The sequence below is a fragment of the Saccopteryx leptura genome, chromosome 3, assembly GCF_036850995.1.
Source record: "Saccopteryx leptura isolate mSacLep1 chromosome 3, mSacLep1_pri_phased_curated, whole genome shotgun sequence".
NCBI lineage: Eukaryota > Metazoa > Chordata > Mammalia > Chiroptera > Emballonuridae > Saccopteryx > Saccopteryx leptura.
This window is the reverse complement of record NC_089505.1, coordinates 361,831,140-361,855,724: the sequence shown is the minus strand read 5'-3', so window position 1 is coordinate 361,855,724 and position 24,585 is coordinate 361,831,140. Positions and strand designations below refer to the sequence as shown.

The window sequence follows — 24,585 nt, the reverse complement described above, 5'->3', positions numbered from 1 at the left end:
CACACCACCCAGACAGTCAGACACCAAAAGGTGCACTCTTATTCTATACAAAACTGTCTTCCTAACAGTCCAGGTTGATCTCCAAGCCATCAATTCAAGAGCCACTGAATGAGTTCGGAGTTGAAGTCTCACAGCCTCTGAGAAGTCTTTCTCCATCATTTCAGCTTCTAGCACCACAGTCTCCCCTCATCCAGGTTTCACTTTCTGAGGTTTTAGTTACATGCAGCCTACTGTGATCCAAACATGTGAAGTGGAAAATTCCAGAAGTGGACAATCCATAAGTTTTCAATTGAACACCCTCTTGAACAGCATGGTGAAATCTCGCACCATCCCACTCTATCCCACCTGGGACGTGAATCATCTCATTGTCCAGTGTATCCACACTGCATACAGCACAAGTCAGTCACAAGAAACACAGGGGTGACGTGAGGTGAAGCTGGAGAGATAGAAAACGCTGTGTGATGTCACGTTCCCCAGCAGAGTGAAGCAGTTGGTGTGACATGAACGTCAACACTTTGTGAATTATAAACACCCCTCAAAGGTAACTGATGAGCCCTGATCTAAAAATCTGTGTCTTGAAATGTTTTGTTATTCGTCATTTTTTAGTTTATTTAGAAAGGTAATATAGTGTGTATAGAGAAATTATGAAAGAAGACAGCAGGGACTAGAGCAGGAATACATATGAGACCCAAGAGAGTAAATCATAGCTCATTCAAAAGATAAAACAGCCTGACCAGGTGGTGGTGCAGTGGATAGAGCGTTGGACTGGGATGCAGAGGACCCGGATTCGAGACCCCGAGGTCACCAGCTTGAGCGCGGGCTCATCTGGTTTGAGCAAAAATCCCACCAGCTTGAACCCAAGGTCGCTGGCTCCAGCAAGGGGTTACTCGGTCTGCTGAAGGCCCATGGTCAAGGCACATATGAGAAAGCAATCAATGAACAGCTAAGGTGTTGCAACGCGCAATGAAAAACTAATGATTGATGCTTCTCATCTCTCTCCGTTCCTGTCTGTCTGTCCCTGTCTATCCCTCTCTCTGACTCACTCTCTGTCTCTGTAAAAAAAAAAAAAGGATAAAACAGAGGAAGTTCACGTGCAAGATTCACATACAGATTTTTTTTTTCAAATTATTGAATGAGGAACCCTACCAGTCTGGGTGGGGTTTTCAACTTGATGGGTCTAGCTGAAGCAAAAGGGGAAGTGGAAGTCAAGAGGGAATGTGAAACGTTGATTTGGGGTGGAAAGCCTACATTATGACAAATGATCTGGGTCGTTTTGCAAACTCCTTAAAATCTATGTCTCAAAGAAATAAAAGTGCCCTGACGGCTTGGTGGGTGGCCATGAAGACACACGGCTCGGGTCTGTGATGGGATGCGGAGCTGACAGATGCCCCTGCTGCACCTGTGTGTCCCTGCCAAGGCCACACCCACCTCACACGTGACTAAGCATGCAGAGCCGGGGTACAAGTCCAGGTTCACCCCCCCCCCACGTTTCTGTAGGACAAGGAACTGCTCTCATGGGCAATTTTGGCTCAAGAACATCCATCGACCTAGCCACATACTAAACTTTAGAAATGCACTCCCGTCAGGGACTCTCCACCCTTCCTTCCTCCTCTCCTCACTCAGGTGTGGGACCTGCATCTAGCCTGCAGGCTCCACCCGCCTCCTTCTCCGCCTCCTTCTCCGCCTCCTTCCTCCTTCTTCTTCGCCTCAGCGTTTCCTCCAGCGAGTCTCTGCTGAAAATAATCCTGCCCAAGCGTGCGCCTCTTCCACTTGACTCCATTCTGGCTTCCTGGTGATCAACTGAGAGCTTTCTGATATATCTTCTTACATTCAGTTTGATTTTTATTCGGGGAGTTGGAAAGAACTGCTTAAAAAAGGACAATTGTTTTCTTACTCTTTGACCCAAGGAACTTCTAGCATCGGAAAGAATGCTCAATGATTATTGCAATAAAATCATTTTGTCATATATATATATATATATATTTTTTTTTTAAATAACCAGCTAAACGATATGGGTGGGTATTAAAATGCTGACGAGCCTGACCTGTGGTGGCGCAGTGGATAAAGTGTTGACCTAGAACACCAAGGTCGCCAGTTCAAAACCCCGGGCTTGCCTGGTTAAGGCACATATGGGAGTTGATGCTTCCTGCTCCTCCCTCCTTCTTTCTCTCTCTCTCTCTCTCTTTCACCTTCTCCACCCTCACTAAAATGAATACATAAAATCTTCAAAAAAAAATAATGCTGACATTAGGGATCAGGAGTCCCAGAACGGTGAAGTGACCTTCCTGAAGTGTGCCACTGGACGGGCACAGCAAGACCACCATTGCTCCGATGCTGGTCTTCCGCATCCTCTGTGCTGCCACACGAGGCACCTCCATGGTTCACCCCCCCCCCCCCCCCCCGGCAGGACAGAACTTAAGCAACCTGAAGAGACCATTCTGAGTGACATGATCAAACCACCCAACCCAAAGAACCTCATTTGTGCAAAAAATAAATACACATCAATTCCCTGGGTACTTCTTACCTGTCCTTAATTGACTGGTCAGAGTTCCTTTCAGCAAGCTGAAAGGCCCATTGGTTCTGAATACAATGCCAGTGCCCAGCACGATGCCGAGGAGACAGACAGTGCGTCAAACTACCGACTGACTGCTGGAAGGACCGACACTGGGAATCTCCCCAATGGCGCAATCTATTTTTTAAAGATGAGGATGCCAGCTGTCCTCGGAGAAGCTGCTCATCTCAATGGCTGACAGAACACCACCCTGTTGGCGAAAGCAATACGAGAAGCTGCTCCTGCGCCCTTACTTCACTGCACACACAGGACCAGAAGCACCCTCAGTCACTGCCCCGTTCTGCAGATGAGAAAATGGAGGGCTAGAGGTATTAAGCAACTTCCACTGTGTGTCACAGCTAATAAGTGACAGAGATCAGATTCAACACAGATTAGACAACCACTCTGTCAGTCTATCTCCTGCCCGGGGAGACTCCGGAATTGAGCACGAAAGTCCCCATTTTGGCCCAACAACGGGGGTAAATAAGACTGACATAATGAGTGATCCAGGATAATCGCTTATTCAAAGAAGTATCTTTAGGTCTTTCATTCAAACTAGATTTTTAACAAAGTGATGCCCAGAAAGGCTGTCGAGCCCTTCTGAGCTCTGAGCTAAGTGGAAGAGGGTTATAATTCTCTCATTAAACGCTTGATAATGAACGCTTCCAAGGTATGTGGAGCACTTGACCGTTTCTCTTTAATATTTTCTAGAGATTCCTGTTATTTTGTTGACATTCTAATAGGGGAGCTTGAAAAGTCATAGGAACTGCCCAGAGAGAGGATTACAGGGAACATACTATCCTGATTTCCAGTCTCCCTGAGTGTGCGCGTGGTCAGGCCTGTGCGCGAGGTCAGGCCCGTGCGCGAGGTCAGGCCTGTGCGCATAGTCCTGGAGCTCCCTACTGGCCTCACCTCCCCTGAGCTTGCCTTGGCCACAGTGATCAGCCCACACCAAAGGCTAAAAGTGGACAGTGTGACTGGTCATAGACGTTGGGAGGAGGCATCTTCAGGCAGGAAGAACAGCTCCAGGACTGTCTATACTCGATTCAGAGAAATGAGGAAACCAGAAGAATTCATGAGAAAAAAAAAAGTCAAGGGAAAGAACATTTTAGTAATTATCTATTCATCCATTATTGTATTCATTCCCTAAAGAAACATACGTGGAGTGCCTATTTTCAGTCAGGCACCAGGTTGGAAACTGGTGAGCAGGCAGACGCGTCCTCTAGCCATGGGCCCTGGTGGGCGCGCCGGGATTCTTGTCAATCACTGTCACCACGGCCCCTGTACCGGCGGCTGGCTCAGGGTTGGGCATGGAAAACCCTTTGGTCAATGACACATGAAGAGAAGTGTGCAAAGAGCCTTCTTGGAAAGATTTCCTTCCCTAATACAAAGAGAATCACATGGGGAGACCTTTTGTGTCACCTGCTCCCTTCCTTCTCGTCTGAGGTGATGTCCTGGGTGGACACGATCCTTGGAGCTGACACAGACATCCTGTCACCAGGAGGCAAGTCACTACCAAAGCTCTCAGGATGGAAGCACAGAAAGGTGCTCAGAGCCTGGGTCTTCAATGACAGCAAAAGGGGACACGCAGCAGAGCTCGGCGAGCCTGTCAGCAGCTCAGACAGCTTGGCCCTTCTGAGGATTCGTGGAGTGTCACGTTTTATAAATGATTACCATAAAGCGAGATAAAACCTGCAGCAGCCGTTTATCCCAGCTCTGCTTTGTACCAGGCAATGAACAAGGGGCTTTGCATTTTTTTTATAATCAGCACCAGAAATATAACATGACGTTCACAGGACTGAGGGGAGGCAGCCACCTCATATTTACCCCAACCACCTGCAATGTCCTCGTCTCCAGCATCCCTTCCCCTTCCTCTGTTATCAGAAGCTCAGTTTCCCATGGGAAACCACAGTCCATGTGGTTCTGGGTGAACCATCAACCACGACGTCCTGGCCCCTCCCACGGACCTGACATGTGGGAAGGCCTGAAAAACCACTCGTGTTGTCTCTGAAGCACACTTGCCTTGTTCTCTTTTATATATATAAATATATATATGTTAATTTTTATTGAATTTATCAGGGTGCCGTTGGTTAATAAAATTATATATATATATTTAAATCTCTTTTCCCAAGACTTGACCAAACTAAAGAAATAAATAAACCATCTCTTTAATCTCTTTTCCAGGAAGCACTTCTTCTAGACAGATTTACCATATAACTAACGTTGTACTTGGGAGACAAGCAAAGTCCCCATCTCCCAAAGGCCCAGTTTTGTCAGCACGGACGAGTTCTGGAGGGATGTGCACAGTTCCGGAGGGAATCGGCACCGTTGCCAGGAAACGAGGAGTTAGAGGGAAAGCTGTCCGGAGACTCTCCCCACTCACACTTGGTAGAGAAATATCAGTAGAGAAGTATTATAAACAAACGCAGACTCTGAGAGCACAGACGTCCCACTTGGAAAGTGGTGCTCCTCCTTAACTGGAGCGAAATGAAGGAATGAGCTTTCCCGAGGAAGTTCAGGAGTATTTGCCGTCTGTGGGGGCTTCCTGCAACCTTTCAGGTTCACACGACTCCAACCATGGAGTCCAGAAATCAGCACACTACTACCCGGGGGGCCAAATCTGGCCCTTCCTGTTTTTGTAAATAAAGTTTTATCAAAACACAGCATGCCCACTTGTTTACATATTATCTATGGCCATTTTCACACGACAATGACAGAGTCTAATCTTTGTGACAGAGATCATCTGCCCCACAAAGCCTAAGATATTTACTATCTGGCCTAGTTCACAATATCGGCAAGTATTATCAACTATTGAACACCTGCATCTACCCCCGCGTTCAGGCCTCAGCGCCTCTGAAATAGGGACCCAACTGCAGTTTTCCGAAAAGAAGGGAAGTGAAGCTTACAGACCTTTAATAACTTGACAAAGGCAACACAGAGGAAGCAGGGATTCAAGTTCAGACATAGGCATTCATTTAATGAATACGTCCTGAACAGCTACTGTGTTCTGGGCATGTGCTGAGGGCAAGGGACACAGTGGTAAAAAGAAACTGTACAATCTTTTCCTCGTGATGCTCATGGTGGATGGGAGATTGTTGTTATATCGATAATCACCCAAAGAGACACACACACACACACACACACACACACACACACACACAATTATACAGGATTACCAGTTGTGCAAGAAAAGGATGAAAGAAAAGCAGGTATGGGGCACTAGAGACAGAAAACAGGGGAGTCGAGTTCAGGCGGGAAGGGGTTTCCTGGGCATGGGTTCCGCAGACAGCGGGCCCTGCAGGGGCGTCTCCTTGCCCAATAAAGCTCTACTGGGAGACGCGGTCTAGGACAGGAAGCCGAAGGAAAGGGGAAGTGAAGCAGGAACGAGGAGAGCGGCGCTCCCCATGTCCCCAGCCTTGCCAGGAAACACAGCCAGTGGGTCAGAAAGATGGGCCATCTCAAACAACCGTGACTGGGAGAGCCCACTCGGAGAAGGAAGAGGGTGAGATTTCTCTGCTGGCTCCTCCCATCTCGTCTGCTCTAAAGAGGCCTGAGACCAGGTGACACACACGAGGTGTGTTGGTATGTTAAGACATACCAAGCTGGCCCTGGCCAGTTGGCTCAGCAGTAGAGTGTCGGCCTGGCATGTGGAAGTCCCGGGTTCGATTCCCAGCCAGGGCACACAGGAGAAGCACCCATCTGCTTCTCCACCCCTCCCCCTCTCCTTCCTCGCTGTCTCTCTCTTCCCCTCCCGCAGCCAAGGCTCCATTGGAGCAAAGTTGGCCCAGGCGCTGAAGATGGCTCCGAGGCCTCTGCCTCAGGTGCTAGAATGGCTCTCTTCGCAGCGGAGCAGCTGCCCAGATGGGCAGAGCATCACCCCCTGGTGGTCATGCCAGGTGGATCCTGGTCAGGCGCATGCGGGAGTCTATCCCTCTGCCTCCCCACTTCTCACTTCAGAAAAATACAAAAAAATAAAATTAAAATAAAATAAAAGACATACCAAGCTAACATGTATGCTTTCATTCAAATCTCCTCGTGCTCTTTTGTGAGAGGGACAGCCCTGCCTGGCTGGGCACACACTCCTCTTTCTGCACGTGCCACCTCGCTGACTTCTGTTACCTTCTAGGCATCACCAGTGGGCATTTACATTTTCTGCTGATTCAAGCAGAGATGTAGGGGGTGGAGGAGTGTGTTTCTGCAGACCTCACCATGGCCCTGACTCCACGGGTGGTCCCAAACCAACTCCAACCCTCTGGGAAATCCTTACAGACTGCCCCTGCCCCTCACTCGTCTCTAAGAACCATGTTAATAAAAACACACTCAGAATTCCAACTTCCAAACAGAAGTTAGAGACAAGACCTCTTTCTACCTTCACCATACCTTTCGTCCCCTGTGGAGAGGCAACACCATACAATGGTTAAGAAGGAAAACTCTACCAGAATCTTGCATCTGAGTCCCGCCTGCCCAGCTAGGTGACACTGGACAAGTGACTTAACCTCTCTGGGCCTCAGTTTCTCGTGTGTAAAGTAAGGATTACACCCCGTAGGGTCATTCCGATCATTATTTGAGTCCAGGATCAGGAAGCACTGAGAGTGAAATGCTGGCATAGAGTGAAATGCTCAAGGAATGTGAGCCTTTCATAGTATTTCATGAATAAGCCCAAGTGTTCTGGTCAAGTCACACAGGCAGAGGCAGAGTGGGAGTTTCTGAATTCCAACCCCCTTTCCTACAAGCTAGAGAGGACTGGGTCCCAGCCTTCTCTCGGTCCCCTGCTGGCCTTGCACTCAGCCTGTTGCTATGGCCTTGTGGCAGATATTCTTACTGGCAGAAAATGAGCTGCGGCTGGAGATGACAATGGACCAGGGCCCAGCACTGTCCAGAGAACCAGAGCAGGAGCTCAAAAGGGACGAATGGGAGGAAAGCCTGTGAGGGCCAGAGGGTCACTCTGAGAGGGGTCAGGGCTGCACTGAAGGACAGGCGCACCCTGGACAGTGGAAACATTCATCACCTACTTTGTCACCCATGACATACAGGAGAAGCAGAGCAGGTGGCCGGTTGTAGCAGCCTCAGCCTCCCCATATCCTCTCAAACAATTCAGCTCTGGCCCAGACTTGCATTAACCATTATCCCTGAAAAAAAGCAACTAAATGGGGAATTGTATCCACACTCCCAACTCCAGTAGCTTTCCAAACATGCTTCCCTTACAGCATTCTCTCTGAGAGTGGGAATGAGAAATACAATGGTTTTCATATCATTACATTTCCAGTGATGTGTTGGCACCTCTTGCAGAATCAATCTTCTAGAACCTTCCTGGCTGGCCCATCCCTTGATTAGACAATCATCAGAGTCCTCAAAGCACACTGACAGAACCAGAGTAAAGGAGCCATAACTACAAGATAACTTCCGAGGCAATGGAACCCAGCCAGCCTCACCCCCCAGGTGGATGAGCAGGAAACTGGCTTTAAGTGAAAGGAAATTGAATCTATGTTTCCCCCCTCCCCCCTCTCCCCACCAAACTCTCTTCCATTTGCTTTGCCAAGGGGCTTCCTTATCAGGATATTCTTCTTTTCAGGAAGAAGCAGCTATTAAAGATATCAACTGATAGAGAACTAAAGCTAATACATTAGAGCCAGAAATTGGGAGTTAGTCCTGATTTCAAATTCCACTTTCACAAATACTACCTCTTCCTCATTTATAAAATGAAAGCAATGATAACCACTCTACAGATTCCCGTGCAACACTTAATGTGCATAAAGTGCCACACAGCACTTGGCGTATGGCAATGGGTCAGGAAAACTTAGTGCCCTTTAAATAAATAAAGGATGTCAGCGGATCCAGCACCTAGGCTTGCCCCCAATCCGCCAAGCGACCAATCAGGAAGGAGTGGCGAGCTGAGATGCCTTGAAAACATTGCTCTCTGCCATCCACCAGCCACCTCCCAGCAGCTGGCATCCAGGTGGCAGGCGCCCACCATGTTGGGTGGCACAGGTGAGTGGGTGAGCTGTACTGTGACCTCCGTGAGGACAGGGCTCTTTCTCAGGCTGGACCTCTGGCCGAGGAAGGGTCTGGAGGGGGGACTTGGTGGGAAGGGACAGAAAAGATGTGAGGCGTCAGTGGACAGACCGCGGGAGACCTCTGAGGCAGCAGACAGCCGAGGCACCGCCCTCTCTCCCCAGGGTGACTCCCCCTTTACAGCCACCCCGCCTCGCTGGCACGTGAGCCAGGTCTTGGACAAGACGGCAATGACCAGGCATGTTTACTGAGCACCCGCGATGAGCCAGGCAAGCTGCTAAGGGTGTTCTATACACTCTCTCTTCCAACTTCCCTGATCGTCCTCAGTTCACAGGTGGAGAGCTCGTCTCGGAGACCTTAGGTAAACTGCTTAGAGACAGTGTCAATGTCAGGGATCAAACTCAAGGTCATCTGTGTTACAGTGTATGGCCGCTGACACGGCGAGAGCACTTACAGCCCAACAGATGGTGACAACAATGACTAAGAGGAGGAGACAGCCGTGGGTTTGTGCAGCAGTACCAGGAAGCCATCCCTACCCCCTTTCTGCCCCTCTCTGAACCAGGAAGCCATCCCTATCCCCTTTCTGCCCCTCTCTGAACCCCTCCCTGAATCTCTCCCCCTCCCGGGACCACCCACCTGCTGTCCCTTTTTATTCTTCCCCTCTCTGCAGGCTCTCTCTTCAGGAGACGATGGTGACAGTTACTGAGAATACCTCATGATTCAGAGGGACTCTCCCACACTTCGGACTCACTCTCCCCCTGTATTGAGAGGCCTGGGTTTTAGTCATTACCTGTCACCGATTACATAGCCTTGGCCAAGTCCCCTGACATCAGTGAACGTGAGTGGATAAACAAGACCTGCTCTACAGACACATCATATCCTTGGAAAGGGGCTGCAATGTCACCTCCCCACCTCCTCCTGCTATCAAATCCTCTCTCTGGAGAGACTCGGCATCTGCTCTATTCCCTCAGGGTGGTCCACAGCCTAAAACAATAGCACCTCTTGGAAAGACACCTTCCCACGGCCAAGCTTACACGGTGGCCAGTGTTCCGCGTAAGTCCTTTTCGTTTCGGAGAGCACAGCAGCGTCACAGACTCAAATCCTGAAGCCCGAGTGCGCACCCACATCCACAGGGAGGCTGCCGCCCCCCCCCCCCGGCCGCTGCGCCCACCTTCTGAAGTTTCTGACTCAGTAGGTCTGGAGGGGGGGCAGGACTGTGCATCTCTAACAAGGTGCCTGGCTGACGCCAGTGCGGCTGGTCGTGGGACCCCTTTGAGAACCAGGGGCATTGTCCTAGGGTGGAGCTAGTATTGCAGACAGGATTAAGTGCTCAAGCTGCCTCGTGTCAATTCCCAGCTCCTCGACTTCCCAGCTGCACAATCCTCTACAAGTCAATCTCGCCAGGCCTCAGTCTCCTCACCTGGGAAATGGGTATAACAACGACACGTACGCCATAAGGTTATTGTGAGGGAGAGCGAGCGCCTGTGTGTGGAGCCTTCAGTAAGTGCTTGGTGTCGTGAGTTGTTGTGATTCAAGGGGTCCGAAAGCCCCGGGGGTCACTCCGCCTGTATCTTCTCACTAGGCTGCGCTTCTACTGCCATTATGGGAGGTGTCTGCATCCCAGAAGCTGGCCCAGGATGAAGGCCAAGATGCAGAGCAAACTGGTCATTAGATGACAATGAGCCAAATATACTGAGAAAAGTTGAGGCGTCTTCGATTCTTCCTGTAGGGAAGGAGCGGAGGCTGTGAGCATCAGCAGCTCAGATTCTGGGGCCAGGCTCCGCCAGTTCCCGGCTGGGTAACTCCAGACAAGTTCAGTATCATCTCCGAGACTCAGTGTCCTCTCCTCTTCTGTTCCCAGGGCCAATCGTGCTCACCTCCAAGTCCATGAGCGGCCGGTTTGTTCTGTAAGTTCCGGTCCCCCGGTTGTGAGAAACCCAGCAGCTACCTAAATATTTGTGTCCCCTTCTGCTCCAGGCCATTAAGGTGCCATGGCTGATAACCTGAGCCCAGCCACGCTCCCTGCCCCTGGCTGCGCTGCCATCTGGATTCTGTTACTTAACAAACCCTCAATTCTGAGAAAGGCCGGGTCACTCCACTCGTGACCCACATTCCCCGGCCTCTACCTCACCGCGTTTCCGGGGAAAGGTCATCATCGGTCTGTGAACCCAACTATAGGTCACTCTGAAAGACAGGACATCCAGCCAAGGCCTGGCAGAGGCATGGTCAGCTAGAGCCACAAACCCCACAAGAGACAAAGGCTCGTGATAATATATCCATTTTCCTTCTTCTCCATCCTCCAAGGAGTCGATCCCACCAGGTACTGGACATGCTTTGAAAGAAAATCCCACAGGAAAGCACCACAGAGTGTCTGTTATCGTTTTGTTCCATTTCTCCTGTTTGCTTAGTAATCCTGGTAAATAGATTCGTGCAAACAGAAGCCTTTTGAAGTCTATCGAGTTCTCTCCCGGGGCACGGACACCTCGGTCTGCAGCTTTGTGTGTAGGTGGGTGGAGGAAGCTCTTTGGGACAGAACTTCCTGATCGATGGACATGGAACGAAAATGAAGGACCACCCACCAGCCATTTATTTACAAGAAACGCTGGCTGCATGTGACTGGATGACAGGCACAGTTCTTGGGTGTCGGGGACAGAAGAGAAAACAAAGCCGAGTTTCCATCCTCACAGATCAATACCTAATCAGGGAACATTCCAGATAACTCAAATAATTAACTGCAGAGTATCCAGCCAGTGAGCACGGGCTCCTTTTTAAGACATATTGGTCAGAGGACGTGGGCCAGCAGGGCAAGACTTGATGTAGCGAGCACCGACTGGCTTGCTAACTGGGTCAGAAGAAGGGATGACTGCCCAGACCCAGAAACGAGTGATGGGGAAGAGTTCGTCTAGTTCAGGGGCAGTCAATCTTCTTATACCTACCACCCACTTCTGTATCTCTGTTAGTAGTAAAATTTTCTAACTGCCCACCAGTTCCACAGTAATAGTGATTTATAAAGTAGGGAAGTAACTTTACTTTATAAAATTTATAAAGCAGAGTTACAGCAAGTTAAAGCATATAATAATTACTTACCAAGTACTTTGTGTCGGATTTTCACTAAGTTTGGCAGAATAAATCTTTATAAAACAACTTATTATAGTTAAATCTATCTTTTTATTTATACTTTGGTTGCTCTGCTACCGCCCACCATGAAAGCTGGAACGCCCACCAGTGGGCGGTAGGGACCAGGTTGGCTACCACTGTTCTAATTCTTCTTAACTGGCTCCACCGCCCCAGCTCTCCGTCTGTGTCTTCGTCTGCTCGTTCAGTTAGTAATGTTTTTCAGGACTTTCTACGTATCAGGTACTAGGGATCCAGACAGGACTAAGACTAGTGCCCTGTCCTTCAAGGCTGCTCAGTCTAGTGGAGACAGATAATGACCGTTCCATGATGCGTTGGAGGAAGGCGAGAATAACAAGATACAAGGGAAACAAGAGTCTACAGCCTGGCTGTGTGTATCTGACAGGGTGGCTCATGCCTCCTGGTGCCATTCCAAGTGCTTTACACATGTCCACGTGACCTTCACAACAACCCCGCCGATGACATTATAAGTGTCATTTTACAGATGGGAGACTAAGCCACAGACAAAGTAGTTTACACAATTAGTAAGTGCCAGATTTGAAGAGGCAACCCAGGTGGCTTTTAATGCTTATAGGTGCCTCTCCAGCCACACTCTATGACGGGCATTTACTTAGAGGTTTGGTGACAGAGCATCTTGCCCTAGAAAGGCACCCAAACACAAAAACTTCTTATCCAACAAGACTTATTTCGGGTGTGAGAGACTCTAGCAAGAGTTTTTCCAGTACTGGGTGCCCAGGAGGGTTACTGACATCCTTGGGTGGTGGCCAGAGAAGCACCATCAAGGAAAACAAAGATAGTAGGATAGAGAGACAAAACTCAGGCTCCCAGCCCAGCCTGGTCTCCCTGTGGCCACGTGACCACTGGTCAGGTGTGGGACATCTGGTTCTCCTTCCAGTCCCGTCGGGATAACGGTACCAATCTCAGGCCATATTTTGAAGGGGCTAGATATGAGTGGGGTTTTTTTTCTTTATTTTATTTTTTTAGAGAGAGAGAGAAAGAGACAGGGAGAGAGATGAGAAGCATCAACTCGTAGTTGTGTCCCTTTAGTTGTTCATTGATTGCTTTCTCATTAGTGCCTTTACGGGGGTTGGGGGGGGAACTCCAGCCGAGCCAGTGACCCTTTGCTCAAGCCAGTGACCTTGGGCTTCAAGTCAGCAACCTCTGAGCTCAAGCCAGCGACCCCAGGGTCATGTCTATGATTCCACGCTCAAGCTGGTGAGCCTGCTCTCAAGCCGACAACCTCGGGGTTTCGAACCTGGGACCTCAGCAACCAGGTCAGTGTTCTATCCACTGCACCACCACCAATCAGGCTGGATGTGCATGGTTTTAAAGCTGCTATATGGGTGCTATACTTTTTTATTATCACTACCGATTCTATCAACATCATTATTGTTGTCATTATTATTGCTGTCATCAGAGACCTGGCCCACAAATCCATCAACATGGATTTGTTAAGTGGGAACTAGTCTGGGAGATCACAGTCCTGAGCCCAAGGTCCCTTACTCAGTCCCAGCCACAAGCCCTAGGGAAAAAGAGATCCCAATGTTTGGGACCGGAAGGAGACACCAGTAGAGCCTCAGATGTGGTACGAACCAGATACTCTGAATACACACTTTACAGAGACCCAGAGGACTTTGCCAGCTTAGCATTTCCACGCGGCCCCACTGACCTTCCCTAAATTACCGCCCCCGACACCAGGCAGTGACCCCGCATGGAGCGCCGCATCACCACCATTAGCGAAGGGGAGGATACCTTCTTCACCAGCGTGGTTGCGGTTTCAGAACCTCCTCCCTACCATACTGTATTTTCGGATTTCCCATCTCCCTAGCCCGATTCCCACCATCCAGCGCCTTTCATTCCTCCTGCCGTGCTGCCTGGGCGACCGGCTCCCTCGGCCCCTTCCGTCCTGACGCAGGCTGGCACCTCCACCGCCCGAACTCCAATTCGTTCTCTGTTTCCTTTGACTTCCAGCCAAAAGCCAGCGACTCCCCGGGTTTCACTCCCGGTTGCTCAGATAAATAAACCCAGTGTTAATTTGTTGCTCATTGATTATGATTAAGCGCAGAGCTGTTGTCACCGGAAATACTAATGTTTTTCTAGGAGCCCACAGTAGTGCCGTGGTGGCGTTGGGTTTTGTTGGGCTTTGGTTTACCAGGAGAAAGGGGATGCCCCTTCTTTAATGTCCATTATCCCCCCTGATCCTCCCAACAGCTTGGCAACGTAGACAGGACAGGAATTGTGAGCCGTATCACAGGGGGATGAGGAAACCAAGCTCAGAGAAATTAAACCACTTGCCCAAGGCCACGTAGCTCAGAACGGCCGCTGGAATCTGGTCCACCCGACCCCCAGTCTAGCGAAACTTGGGAGTGGCTCTACTTCCCATTATGTCGTCAGCTGGGATAACAGCAATGATTTCCAAAATATATTTTCAAAGACATGTTCTGAGTTATCCAGAAGGCCTTCCGTGTGATCAAATACGTCAGTAACGTGCTATACACTATAGCAGGGGTCGGGAACCTTTTTGGCTGAGAGACCCACGAACGCCACATATTTTAAAATGTTATTCCATGAGAGCCATACAACGACCCATGTATGTTACTCATTATCCAATAAAAATTTGGTGTTGTCCCGGTGGACAGCTGTGATTGGCTCCAGCCACCTGCAACCATGAACATGAGTGGTAGGAAATGAATGGCTCGTAATGCATGAGAATGTTTTATATTTTTAACGTTACTATTTTTTTTTTTTATTAAAGATTTATCTGTGAGCCAGATGCAGCCATCAAAAGAGCCACATCTGGCTCGCAAGCCATGGGTTCCCGACCCCTGCACTATATCCTCCTGTTAGTGATTCACTAACTGACTAGCTTAAACTGGTCTCGGGTCCCTGGATCTGGGCAGCCGGCACAACCGGGGGCATCATCAGGATGCAGGGGCAGGTGCCCAGGATTTCCCTGTCTCTCTGAGACGTCCCGCTGACCAAGACTCTGAGATGTCCTGCTGTACAAGACTTAAAATTTTTTGACTCATAATTGTCCGAAAATATGTGACCACGAGGAGGCAAGGGGCAGAAGCAGAGACCACATCCCCACAACATGGATAAAAGACTGGGTAGTGTCTGGGTGAAGAGGAAAGGCAGGAGTGGGCAGAAGAAAGTGGGTTCTGGACATATTCCAGCGGCAGAGCCAACCAAACGTGCCGGTGGACAGGATGGGAGATACACGAGAAACAAGAGGAGGCCAGGAGGACCCGGGGGGTGTTAGGTCGGAGCCACCAGATGCAGAGACGGCCACTGCCTACGGGAAGCCTCCCTGAACTCACAGCCCGCCCATCACTGCAGCCTCTCTCTCCGCATCAGATCCCTTGTCTTCGGGATTGCACCGTTTTATTTTTATCTTTGTCTACAACAGTTTTGACAATAGCTGAGCTTATCGTTTTTTTACTTACTAAAGTTGGCCTTCCACATTCGCAGGTTCTGCATCCATCCATTCAACCAACCGCAGATCAAAAATAGTCTAGAAAATATTTATAGAATAAAAGGTTACATACATTGTTGTTAGGGTTAACTATACGTGGACTACGTAGGCTTACAATGGTTGTGTCTGTAACACACTTGTACAGACTTTCTTTTTGTCATTTTGCCCTAAACAATACAGTATAACAAGGATTTACACAGCGTTTTACATTGTATGAGGTATTGTAAGTAATCTAGAGATGCTTTAAAGTGTACTGGAGGGTGTGCATGGGTTATATGCAAATATTGTGCCACATTTTCATAAGGGACTTGGGCAGTGCAGATTTTGGTATTTCCAGCGGATGCTGGCACCTACTCCCCGTGGATCCTGAGAGGTGACTGTGGCATGTCCCCAGTGTCTAGCACACTGCAGGCACTCAATAAATGTTTGCTCCATAAAATGAGCAGGGACTTGCAAGCAGTAAATGCTTGACAACTGTCGCTTCCCCTAGCGACTACTTATTAATCATGGAGCATACAGGTGTTATGGATAGTACCGGCCAATTTAACGGACAGTGGAAAGCTGGAGGCCAGTGGGCGAGGAGTGACCGCTAACAGAGAGGAAGTGATGGTCAGCACACCCAGTCTGGACTTGAGCCCCGTCCCTTATTCCCGAGTTAGCCTTGGCCCAGTCCGTCCCATGCTTGGAGTCCAGTTCTAAAATCCATCCTCAAGGGGTAGAATACTATGATATCCACCAACCCTGCCCCTTGCTGCTCAGGAGTCCACGTGGGGGCCGCGGCCTGTGTCCTTGGGAATGTGTCGTGTGGCACTGCCTGACCCAGACCGTGTCTGACAGAACACTCCACGGCTAGCTAGCACCGCTTGAGTCCTTCAGGTAAGGAGAGAAGAGGGGTATGTTAGAGCCAGCGTCTGGAGGAAGGCTTCCTCCTTCCTCCTTCCTCCTTCCTCCTTCCTCCTTCCTCCTTCCTCCTTCCAAGACGAAGATGGTAATATTTGGTGGAGGAAAAAGTACCCAAGCATCTTATTTTGTTGTCATCCCTCCCAGTCCAACCGGCAAGCTTGCTCCTCTTACAATCGCCTTCTCCTCTCTTCCCCTTAGGAGGACACAGGAATACGCTTTCCATCTGGACCCTTCTCGAACTATTCGACCTACGGGCTGGTCCCGGGCCCCTGGATCCTGGCAGCCGGCACAACCAGCGACCTCATCAGGATGCAGGGGGCGGGTGCCCCAGATTTCACCAGCTCTCGCTAGGAGGGTTCCCCCGGAGAAAGCTCCAGGGCAAGTGATTTTTAGTTTCGGTTCATTCCTTTTTGTTTTCTGCTTGGTTGCCCAGGGTAAACACCCACCCTGAGCGCTGCTGCCCCGGGGACCATGCCACCCCGTCTCGGCTGGCACGCCTTGGTGCAGATGTTGTGAGGTCCCCCGGGGCTGAGGCCCTGCTTGCTTTCCCCAGAAGGGGTCGCTGCATGATTAAGAAAACTGATCGTTTTACCCCAGCCCCCCAACTTTCCCCGCTGTCATTCAATAAAAGGTTCTGCCCAGTAGTTAATAACCAAAGACCACATGGCCACTTAATCTTGCCAGGTATTTTTACCATTGATTTCATTATCATTGTTATTCTGAAACATATTTATAGCACCAGGTGGTGACTATCACCGCCCCAGTCTTGGCAGAGATCTCAGCAGGACAATCGTTGCATTTCTCCCTCGAGCTGCCCCTCTGCCACTGCCCAGCCTCGTTGAGAGGTGGGAAGACTGCAGGACAGAGAGATGAGCTCGCGTACGTCAAGATGACCAACAGCCAAGGCTGGGTGGGAACCCGTGTCTCCTGATGACTAGTGTTGAAAGAAAAGGCATCAGGTAGCTCGTTGGTTGAGCTACCTCCTTAAGGCAAGAGGGAAAGACTGGAACACAGTAATAACTCAAGGTGAGAAGTAGCATCCTGTGATGACACACAGACAGGAAGGTGATTTGAGAGCCAGTGGCTGAGCGAGAGGGGAGCTGAACATTCTTCTCCATCCCCAGGATTCCCGGAAAGCCAGCAATGGAAACCAGGCTACACAGCCAATGGCGGCAGAAGAGCCCCTCGGCCACCATGGGGAGGGGCTCAGAGATCAGACCAGCGCACCAAGGGTTCTTCGTCACTGGGTGACGTGCCTGAGGTACGTAGTATCGCATTCTGAGTTCTTGCTCTCAAGTAACATTTGGAGAAAGAAAAGTGAAGGGGGGCGGGGCAGGTAGTGATTTACTGGATGTTTCCCAGAGCTCACAGCAACAAGTGGTGTAGAAAACAAGAACCATCACAGCCTAGATGATTAAAGAGCAGGAAGTTCAACAGTGATCTTGTAGGAAGAAGGGAGAATGTAACTGAAGGCCACCATCAAAGCTGCCTTAGTTATGAATGAATTCTAAAGGACCCTTTAGTCTTAGAACATACACTCAGGTTACAAAAAATAATAATAATACCAGCCATGCAACCAAGATCTTAAATGCAAGAAGCAAGGTCCCAGAAGCATTCGACTGGCCCAGCCCTGAACACCGAACATTGGCTCCACTCTGGCGCCTTTGGGATGAGGTGTGAGCGCTCTGACATCTGTGGTGGGTGAAGGCTCCCGCAAGACTACAAGACCTTTGGGATGAGGTGTGAGCTCTCTGACATCTGTGGTGGGTGAAGGCTCCTGCAAGACTACAAGACCTTTGGGATGAGGTGTGAGCTCTCTGACATCTGTGGTGGGTGAAGGCTCCCGCAAGACTACAAGAAAAGATGCTGTACCAACAAAAGAGGAGCTTGGATGCTGGACAGCTCCGAAACTGAAAGTCTGTGAGGTACCACCACAAATGAGGTTGGCATCCATCCTTAGAAATGCAACGTTTCTTACAAAGAGTCCTGGAAGACGCAGGGCACTCCAGCATTCATGGTCAACACTGATCACCTCTATCTTTAATAAGCCCCTACCATAAAGGGAGGAAGGTAACAAGTGTTATGTACATATATTATCACACTAATGCTCACAGCAGCCCTGAAAGCGGCTGTGTTGATTCCATTTCCTAGAAGAAGGACCTGAAACATGCAGATGCAAGGTACCTTTCCTCGTTCGTCTGCTTACCCAAGGAGGATCTGCAGTGGATGGCAATCCACTTTCTCTCCTGTGTGTCAGTAATTTTTTTTTTTAATGCTGAAAAACCACATACGTGCAGTTGTTTGCTGTTTGTTTGTTTTTAACAAGGCTATGTTAGGTCAATAAAACCCACTTTCTCCATTTCTCCACCCTGCACCTTTCCCTCATCCAATTCCAGCAGGTGCCAGGGCGCCCTCACCAAGCCAATAAGCCCCAGAATTGAATAAAGCTCCAGTCATCTCATCAAACAAGATCCTGACATTGGAAACGGGCCCTGGAGCTTCAACGGTTTGGTTTTTTGGCAAGAGCCAGAAACGCTGAGTCGGCCTCCCTGGCAGTAGCCGTGACCTGGGAGAAGCTCAGAGACGGGGAGTTCCTGGTACTCAGCACTCTTCTCCATGACAAGGGACCTGGCAGAGGGGTGGCAGAGATCTCATAAGACCTTTCTGAGCCACACTTGCCTCCGCAAAGACCAGCTCTGGCCTTCAGCTCTGTAATAAAGGTTCCACAGAAAGGCTGTCCAGATTCCTCTCCGCGTCTCCCACGTTTTGAGAAGCCCCAACAAGTTCTCCGTCTTCACTACGACGCAGGCCGACCCACTGAGCTCTTCTCTGACGTGGGAGACCCCTCCTGCTGCCAGTCTCCCAGGAGGAAAAAGACGTGTCTCAGAAGGTAAGCATTAAACAGGGAGATGCGCTTGCTGGGTCCTTTGTCCCTAGAGACATCCGTAGTAGAGGAGACCTGTGACCCTCGACAGAGAACTGGGCAAGGCGTTCTCAAAGTCTGATTCTGTGTCACGTTGTTTGTGCAATCCCTCAGGAAGTTGCGAAATCTTTTCTACTGTTGATCTGTTCGGGGGAAGGCGATAATGATGGTAGCACTAACTGCCGCCTGTGGGGCCAGGCTCTCAGTGTCCTCCCCACGGCTGCGTGTGAAATGGGAGAGGACGTGCCCACGGTGGAGGAAGGGACAGCTCACGAGCCCCAGCACTGTGCGAAGCCAGGCACGCACCCCAGGCCTCAGCTCGGACTCTCATTTCCTCCTCACAACAACCTTTAGAAGCAATGACATCACCTCCACTTCACCGCTGAAGTGAAAGGCACGGACGAGGGGCACCGGAGAGCAAGTCACTCTCCCAGGGTCACAGAGCCCGTTCGTGCAGGAGATGGAATTCAGACTCAGCCCTAGGAGCTCCAGCTACTACGCCTTCCTCCGAAATCACAGAAGTGGGACGAGGTGTCTGTACTCAGGCCCAAGTGTGAAATCAGGAAGCAGAGCAGCAGCAGCATGAGGGGGGCAGAGCCAAAGGGAAGCCGCCTGCCCACACGGGAAGTCCTGTCTCCCGGGGACAGGCGGGCGCAGGCACGGCAGGCTCTGCCCTTCGCCACCCAGCTGCCCCAAGGCCCAGCGTCCATGAACCTGGACAACCTGCTGCTCTTCAGGTGTTAAGGGAGGCTGCGTTCTCCAAAAAGAGGAAGCCTGCTGTCCCTGTGAGAGATGTCCATTTGGTCCCCTTGATACACATGGCTGACCCAGGAACAGAGCGAGGTGCTGAGGTTATAAGGCAAAGGTGTTCCCAGCTTAAAGAGCAAAGTTGTCCAGAAACTGTACATTAGGGACCGTGGCAGACACGTGAGCAGGGTCTTCAGAACGGGGAGAAGAGGCGGGCCACGCCCAGCAGAGTCCGTGCACACCTCTGTCGCTGTGGCCGGCTGGCCGGCTTCGCTCCCAGCATGCTTCCAGGTACTCGTAGGGGGACTTTCGGCCGCTGACCTCCACGTGGCATGTGCCTGGCCTTACCATTGGAACGAGCTAAGCCATCTGAGGCAGGAACCTCCAAGGCCACAGAGAGCCACTCCCGGCAGACAGTCTGCGCTGTTTCTGTCCCCGTCTATCAGAGCAGCAGTGACAACAGCCCAAGTGGCTGAAGGAGAGACCGAAAGAGCCTGCAGCACGAGCTGAGGCTGCCTCAGACCCCGCAGGACAGCGTTCCCCTCGCTGCCCGCCTCGCCTCTCCTAAGAGCTCCGTCTGCTGGGTGCGAAACTCACACCCATGCCCCATGCGGGCACTCAAGGACGTCCACTCACACAGGTGCCTGGGCTCTCCCGGAGCAGACATTACTGTCAAACCGTGGCGGGCGTGACCTGCGGGCCTGCTGAGCTTGAATTACAGCAGCAGCAATTTTCCTTTCCAGCCAAGATCAGATCCGAGTCCACACTGACGGCCCGGGGGCCGTGTCCCTGAGTGAGAAACGCACCTGGACTGCGGCAGATCGAAGCCAGCACGCCACGGATCCATCCTCGGCCGTGCTAAGAGCAGTTAGCCTTCCGGCTCCGGCCACTCTGATGTCTGCCCGAGAACCGTGTCAGCAGCTGATGGCAGAAAAGGAGGCCGTACCATTCAGCTTAATTGGGCGATCATTAGGACTTCCTCCAATAAAGAAAGGAAGCCGGAACCCGCAGCTGACCTCCCCCGGGCTCTCAGGGGTCCCGTGCCCGGGAGCGACCTTCCACAGGATAACTATATTTGAAGTTGCCTAACTTCCCCACCTGATCTAATTAGTAAACACCTTCAAAGGGATCGAGCTGACTTCTGAGACAAGGTCTGCCACACACGGCCGAGGTGGGCAAATCAATATTTAAAGGGCACATCTGTGTAGGTGGAGTGGGGAGGGGAAAGCAGATTAGAAACAGATAGGAGGTAACCGTGGGAGCGCTGTTGAGCAACTGCCCTTGCCCTTGTCCTCCCAGCGGCCAAAGCTGCCCCTTCCCTGGGGTCCGGAGCACACAGCCCACCGGACACTCGGCCACCCCGTTTCCAGAAAGGATGATCCCAAGACAAGGACTCAACCGGACCAGAGCCCTGGTCGCTCAATACCACGGTTATTCTGGATGTTCGACTTGAACGAGACGCAGCTGGGGGTCTCATTAACACACGGGGACCGCTGAAGGCGTCACTGTCGCTTCACTCCATCAGGGGTTTCACCTAAAGGACTGACTCCAGTGGGCACTTCCGGCATGACCAGCGGCCCCCAGCTGGACCTCAACGAGACCAGCCCTGTCTACAGCACTTCCTGACTCTCGGTGCTCTTTTGGTGACTGGAAGTCAATTATCACACTGCTCCCCGCCACACTGTGCTGGGACAGCCACTAACAAGACCTCCCAGGTCAAACAAAGGCTTCGCAAGAGTCAAAGCACAGGGTGCAGTGAAGAATAAATGAACTGTCATCAGTCCCGCCTCCAGTGTTCACACTCTGGGACAGGCGTCCCCAAACTACGGCCCACGGGCCGCAATGCAGCCCCCTGAGGCCATTTATCCAGCCCCCACTGCACTTCTGGAAGGGGCACCTCTTTCATTGGTGGTCAGTGAGAGGACCACTGTATTTGGCAGCCCTCCAATGGTCTGAGGGACAGTGAACTGGACCCCTGTGTAAAAAGTTTGGAGACCCCTGCTCTGGGAGGACCCAGTGCAGAAGCATTTTCATCCCTGGATGTAAACCTAGCAGCCTACATGGAGGTGAAGTGCGGTCCTCTGGGGTGGGTCGGACAGGTAGACGGATATACGCTTCTTAATACGTCTGGTTGCACATACCCAGGGTGGAGGGTGAGTGGACAACACCACCCACGGAGCACCTGCCAAACGCCAGGCACGGTGGTGGCTGCTGTCCGTTCATTCCCTCACTTCCTCCTCCTGGCACAGGGGAGGCTGAGAGTTAAGGACGTCAGATGGGCCACAGACACTCCAGTCTGTTTTGTTCTGAGTCCGCTGTGGATTGACTTGGTTTTGGTTTTGGTTTTACTGCTATATGACACACGTGATCATTCATTCACACGTGATCGTTCATTCAGCAAACATTATAAAACACTTGAAGGCAAGAATCCTGTCTGTCTTCTCTCCACTGTGTTCACAACGCAGAGCTGAGCACTAAACCCATATCCATCCATCCATCCATCCATCTACCCATCCATCCACTCATTCTCTCAATATATATTTCTCAGACATTAGGGATACAGCAGTAAATAAGACCAAAATGTTACCTGTTTTCATGGGGCTTACATTTTAACTGAGATAATCAATCAATAAAGAAGTATACGAAGGAAGGAAGGAAGGAAAAAAGGAAGGAAGGAGGGAGGGAGGGAGGGAGGGAGGGAGGGAGGGAGGGAGGGAGGGAGGGAGGGAGGGAGGGAGGGAGGGAAGGAGGGAGGAAGAGAGGGAGAGAGGGAGGAAATAAGTATCCAAAAGTCATGAATGTGGGGGTGGGGAGGTAGAAGAGGGTAAGGGGGAGATGGTGAAGGAGGAGACTGGACTCGGAGCGGGGAACACACGGTGCAGTGTACAGATGACGTGTTCTAGAACGGCACACCTGAAACCTATGTACTTTCATTAACCCATGTCACCCCAATAAATTCAATTGAAAGAAAAAGCCATGCATGTCACGCAAAGACCTGGGATTGAAAGATGGAACAAAGAGAGGCAGTTGGTACCACAGACTGAGCATTCAGGATGGGCTTCTTGGAGGAGGTGACCTATATACATGGAGATCTGAATGACAAGAAGGGGAAAGCCTTAGAAGGCCACAGGGAAAAAGGTGCAGCCAAGGCAACCATGGAAGCCCTGAAGCAGGCATGAGCTCTAAGAGTTCAGAGGGCTCAGAAAAGGCCAGTGTGCCCGGAGCAGGTCTGTGAGCGAGCGGGAGTTACACAAGACGACATCACCATCACCGGGAGGTGTGGCAGCCAGGTGACACAAGGTTCTGTAAGCCAGGTTGGACTCATTCATCAAATATTTGGTGATTGAATAATGCACGGGCCTTGGAACAGTGTAGGAATGTAAGTACCGACTGCCATTCGGAGTCCACGGTTGTGTCAGAAAGATGAAAGACACCCACACCCATTCACTCAGGAAAGATTCACTGGGGCCTAGAGGGTGCCAGGCACTGGGGCAGATAAAGGGAACAGCAGGGTGGAGGAGCCACACTCCCTGCCTTGCACCAGCTCAGGGTTTTAAGGAGAGACAAGCTCACAGCACGGAGCCATGAGTTGCTTTAATGTGAGGAAACATGATCTGAGCACTCGGAAAATATCTATCTCAGCTTGGAAAAAAAAGGGTCAAGGAAGAAGTCAAGAACAACATATGAATTAAGATAAAAAGTCAAGGCAAAAGTCAAGGCAACCACGGTGGAGAGTTCAGAGGTGGGTCGGTCCCCGCCGGCTGGCAAGGTCAGGGACACTGGGCAGAGAGGAGCCCGGGCTTGAGGAGGACCTGCAGGAAGGAGTGGGACTCGGAGGCAAGAGGGAGGGGCTCCAGGCTGAGCAACAAGCGCACACAGGTTTAGAGCAAAGGTCCACGGTGAAGTGCAAAGCTCCCCGCTGCCTCTCTGCCTCCCGACCGAGACCTGCCGCGCACACGCGCTCCCCCTCCACGCTCGGCCTGCCTCTGTGCTGGAAGACAACGGAGGTTACCTGCTGCCACTCCTCACACTGCTGAGCACACCAGTCACTCTGGAACGGAAGTCCGACCCCCATTCTAAGTGAAGAGACCATGTACAGCGACCTGAGGGTTGAACATCCCAGGATAAGGGACTCCTAATTACACCACAGGTTTTATTGGGGGACAGTTCTTTTCCTTGGCAAAGAGGTCCTACCTTAAGTCCAGTGGAATTTTGCTTCCTTGATACGGCTGTTCATTGATTCTAATTTTAATCTCTGAAGTATTCTGGTCAATTATTACTTGATCAAAACCCAAGGAGTGCCTGACTAGGCGGTGTGGTGCAGCAAATAGAGCATCAGACTGGGACGCAGAGGACCCAGGTTTGAAACCTGAGGTCACCAGCTTGAGTGCGAGCTCATCCAGCTTGAGTGTGGGCTCACTAGCTATAGTGTGGGGTCGCTGGCTTGAGCATGGGATCATAGACAAGACCCCATGGTCGCTGGCTTGAGCCCAAAGGTCACTAGCTTGAGTCCAAGGTTGCTGGCTTGAGCAGGGGGTCACTCGCTCTGCTGTAGCCTCCCCTCACCCCGATCAAGACACATGAGAAAGCAATCAATGAACAACTAAGATGCCTCAATGAAGAATTGATGCTTCTAATCTCTCTCCCTTCCTGTCTGTCTGTCCCTATCTGTCCCTCTTTCCATCTCTGTCACACACACACACACACACACACACACACACACACACACAAAACCCAAGGAGAATATAAGAACAGGTATTAATTTCTCACTCATGACTCTATGGCTGCTGGAAAGGCTCTGTCGCATTCTGCAGGGTGGTGGGGGTAGCCTCACGTCTC

The 24,585-nt window shown here is 50.8% G+C and overlaps 1 protein-coding gene across 3 annotated transcripts in view; it reads right to left on the bottom strand.

Annotated features, from left to right (window-relative positions):
- Positions 1 to 24,585, bottom strand: part of LOC136401370 (uncharacterized) — a 371,266-nt gene that overhangs the window by 22,801 nt on the left and 323,880 nt on the right. For 2 of the 3 annotated variants that reach the window (XR_010750509.1, XR_010750510.1), the window contains one exon: positions 15,145 to 15,212. The exons of the other annotated variant lie outside the window; for it this stretch is intronic. The gene's annotated coding sequence lies outside the window, so the exon portion shown is untranslated. The remainder of the gene's footprint in view (positions 1 to 15,144; positions 15,213 to 24,585) is intronic. 3 annotated transcript variants of the gene reach the window in all.